Source organism: Pseudophryne corroboree, unplaced genomic scaffold (assembly GCF_028390025.1).
Source record: "Pseudophryne corroboree isolate aPseCor3 unplaced genomic scaffold, aPseCor3.hap2 scaffold_1708, whole genome shotgun sequence".
NCBI classification, from domain to species: Eukaryota; Metazoa; Chordata; class Amphibia; order Anura; family Myobatrachidae; genus Pseudophryne; species Pseudophryne corroboree.
In genome coordinates this window covers 43,948-48,044 of record NW_026968344.1, presented here as the reverse complement: position 1 = coordinate 48,044, position 4,097 = coordinate 43,948, and the positions used below count along the sequence as shown (strand labels likewise).

General features: G+C 41.3%; 1 non-coding gene across 1 annotated transcript; it reads left to right on the top strand.

Annotated features, from left to right (window-relative positions):
• Window positions 1–423: 423 nt before the first annotated feature.
• Window positions 424–497, top strand: TRNAN-AUU (transfer RNA asparagine (anticodon AUU)). Its single transcript has one exon. It is a non-coding gene; the product is annotated as a tRNA-Asn (tRNA).
• The last annotated feature ends 3,600 nt before the right edge of the window (window positions 498–4,097 follow it).

The following is a 4,097-nucleotide window of genomic DNA, read 5'->3' as shown; positions in this document are numbered from 1 at the left end:
ATAGGGTAAAGAAAATGAAGTGGATTTTTGAAAGAAAATAATACTGTCAATATACTATTAAAACAAATTAAAATGGTAAAAGTTATTGTACTTTAAGTAAAAATAAAAGAGACAAAATATCAATCCCAGTTTTGGATTACTTTAATTAACAAAAAAAATGCATATAGCAGAGGATAGTTTCAATCTGCCTACCTCTGGGTTATGGGCCCAGCATGCTTCCATTGCAGTACTCTGCTGCACATGTAAGTGCAAGAGATCCTGAAGCACTCACTCATCATGGGAAAGTACCAATGTGTTTCTTCGTTGGTTGATGGAAGAAACATCTTACAAAAACTCTCCAGATTATTGACTTTTTAAAGTTTTTCTAGGAAACGTTTTAGATGAATGCTTATTAGCCTTTGTCAGTATGGACTTTTGCAAAGTGTCTCTGTGGCGCAATCGGTTAGTGTGTTTGGCTATTAACCAAAAGGTTGGTGGTTCAATCCCACCCAGGGACGTAATTAACCTTGTGATCAGATTTTGGTGATATTTAAGTAGACAAGTCAAAATTTCAAACCTCCTCTTATGGTGTAGGGTACATGGCCTTCTCTGATGTAATCAGAGTTAGATTTGATTCAGTGATTTTATAAAAAACAGCTAGGAAGCACAATTTAGCAGTGGGTTGCAGAGAAAAAAAATATGCTGGCAGAAAAATCCAATCGAGTGATTAAACAGCTCTTCATTTTCTGGCTTTATTTTTATGCTAACAAATTTGTTCTCTGAAAAGTGTCCACAAAGCCAAGTCTCTGATTAACACCTTTGTAAGGATGGTTTTTCACCTATTACTAAATTAAACTTGCTTCATTGGAAAGGCAGCAAGATGCAGCCTCATTTCAATGTCTACTGAAATAATACAAGTTGACACCAGGAAACATTAACGCCACTGCATCCTTGCTGCTTTCTCATGTGGAAGTCTGTTTAATGTGAAAACAAATGTGTGTGTTTTTTTCAACCTGGAAGCCCAACATCGATTAAGATCGATCTTAAATAGACCCCTGGGTTTTAAGGATAACCATGGTTGAGTCCAATGGTTAATTCACATTGACCGAAGTTCTAATTAAGTCACCTGTGCTCAAGCATGATATCCTTAAAATCTGGATTGCAATGACAGCATTTTGGAACTATGCCTAAGGGTTTAATTTTTACATTTATCCACTGACAATAAATCTACCTACAATATCCCTGTAACTGTTATGATTACAGTATTTCACTAAATAATTTAATTTGCTGAACCTTCTGTAAAAAGAAATATTAAGCTGCTGTAATTCCCAGATGCAGCAAATTTGTTAGCTAGTGGGCAAAACCATGTGCACTGCAGGGATGGGGGGGGGAGGGCAGATATAACATTTGCAGAGAGATTTAGGTGGGTTATATTGTTTGTGTGCAGGGTAAATACTGGCTGTTTTGTTTTTACACTGCAATTTAGATTTCAGTTTGAACACACCGCACCAAAATCTAACTCTCTCTGCACATATTATACACCCCCCCCCCCCTGCAGTGTACATGGTTTTAGCTAATAAATTTGCTGCTGTGATCAGATCTGAGTTAAGCCCTATGTATTTGGCACTGGCAAAGGGTTAGAGGCCTTGCTGTAGAGCTCACACCTTTCTTATCATGCATTGTAATATTTCCTATGTCCTGATGTTGTGCTCTCTGCTCCATCCAAGTAAACAGCAATGTAGCATGGCTATCAAAGAGCGTGAAGATTGCAGATTTCCTGGGATTAATGCTAAGGAATGCTATTCCAGAGGCTGCTGCTTTAATTCAAGTGTCACTGGGGTTAAATGGTGTTTTTACCTTAAAAACACAGGTAGAGTATATAGTACAGTGGTAAAGTGGGAGCATGTAGTGCTATTGATTACAGATTTGATGGAGCTTAAACATGGATAAGGTCCATGGCTCTAAGAGTTTATCTTGTGTATCCTTTATTCTTAGTCATGGTCAGATAAGATTAGAAAATACCATTTAAGTGGAAATTTCCTGTTAGCTGTTTTTCAGTTTGCTCAACTGTCTGATTTACTGGTCCTAAAAAAGGACCAAAGGAGCTAAATTGCCCTGTGATCTAGCTAAATTGCCCCAGTTAAAAAAAAAAAAAAAACTAAGCTGCTGTAATTCCTGGATGTTTCCTTACTGCATCAACAGGAAGTGACAAGAAACAATGTAATGTGGAACCGTACAGCAGAAGGGATTGCGGCTACCCCACAATAAGTGCAGCGGAATGTAAGAAGAGGCATATACAGTGTGGTGTGGCTGTAGATGAGCTTAGTGGTTTCTGTTAGAGTTCTTCTACTTCTAACTACTCGTACATAAATGAGTAAGCAGCCGATTTATTAAACCTGGTGAAATGATAATTTGCATGGTGATAAAGTACCAGCCAATCAGCTCCTAATTGCCATGTCACAGGCTGGGTTTGAAAAATGACAGTTAGGAGCTGACTGGCTGGTACTTTATCACCTTGCACTTTATCAGTTCACCAGGCTTAATAGATCTGCCCCAATGTTTCAAAATGGAATGCATCAAGAGAACGGTGTTAGTATTGTAAAAATACACACAGCTCCTGGTATTTCCTTGTGGTCTCCCATCCAAGTACTAAAACCAGGACCAACACTGCTCAGCTTCCATGATCAGGAGAGATTGGGTAAATCCAGTGTGCTGTGGCTGTAGATGAGCTGGTGGTTTCTGTTACAGCTCTTCTACTTCTAACTTCTGGTACATAAAAGAATACATGTAAAAATTAAATGTACCAAGAAAATGGTGTTGGTAGTTTAAAAACACCTAAAGAATCTGATACTACCAAGCAGTCTCCCATCCATGTATTAACAAAGTCCAATACTGCTTTGCTTCAAAAATCAAATGAGATTGGGCATATCCAGTGTGGTGTGGCTTTAGATAAGCTTTGTGGTTTCTGTTAGAGCTCTTCTACTTCTAACTACTGGTACATTAATGAATATGTATAAGGTTGTAGTTTATCCAATATGCCTTTACTACCTTACCTTTCAACCCCCCCTCCCTCCCCTCTTCTCCTTATAGCTTCCTTAGTTCTCTCCTCCTCGTGTGTGCGTTATTTGTTTTCTCATACGTCCTAGAGGATGCTGGGGTCACATTAAGAACCATGGGGTATAGACGGGATCCGCAGGAGACATGGGCACTTTAAGACTTTCAAAGGGTGTGAACTGTCTCCTCCCTCTATGCCCCTCCTCCAGACTCCAGTTTTAGTATTGTGCGCAGTGATACTGGATGCACTACAGGGGAGCTCTACTGAGTTTCTCTGAAAAGACTTGTTAGTTTTTTTTATTTTCAGGGAGGCTGCTGGCAACAGTCTCCCTGCTTCGTGGGACTTAGGGGAGAGAAGTATGACCAACTTCTAGTGAGTTCAATGGCTCTGCTTCAGGCTGACAGGACACCATTAGCTCCTGAGGGTGCTGATCGCTGGGTACGCCTAGATGCACACTCCCGCAGCCTGCCGTCACCCCCTTACAGAGCCAGAAGACAGGTGAGTAGCAGAAGAACAGAAGACTTCTTCTTCAGTGACGGCATTCTGAGGTACCGAGCAGCGAGCGGAACGCTGCGCGCCATGCTCCCACACAAACACAGGCACTGCAGGGTGCAGGGCACGGGGGGGGGGGGCACCCTGGGCAGCATAAATTCCTCACAAAAGGCTGGAAAAAGTGGACATTAGTGCCTGGGCACTGTCCTTACCCCGCTAGCGTAATTAATTATTTCTGAGCGGGACAGATACGCGCCATTACAGCGGCGGGGCTTCTTCCTCACCTCACCAGAACATCTTTAGAGCATTACAAGTCTATCACTATAGAGTTTATTATTTCCCAGACTGTGTACTTTTGGCGCTGGATTGTGAGCTGAAAAATCCTCTGTGTCCCTCTGACAGATTTACTGACGGTCTGTCCCCCATAAGCCGGTGTGTCTGTGGGTACTTGGTATATGTGTGTCAACATGTCGGTGGCTGAATGTTTTTCCCAAGAGGAAACTATATTAGGAATGCAGACATATGATGGTGGCCCTGTTGGCACCACCAATAACTGACTGGGTAAATGTTT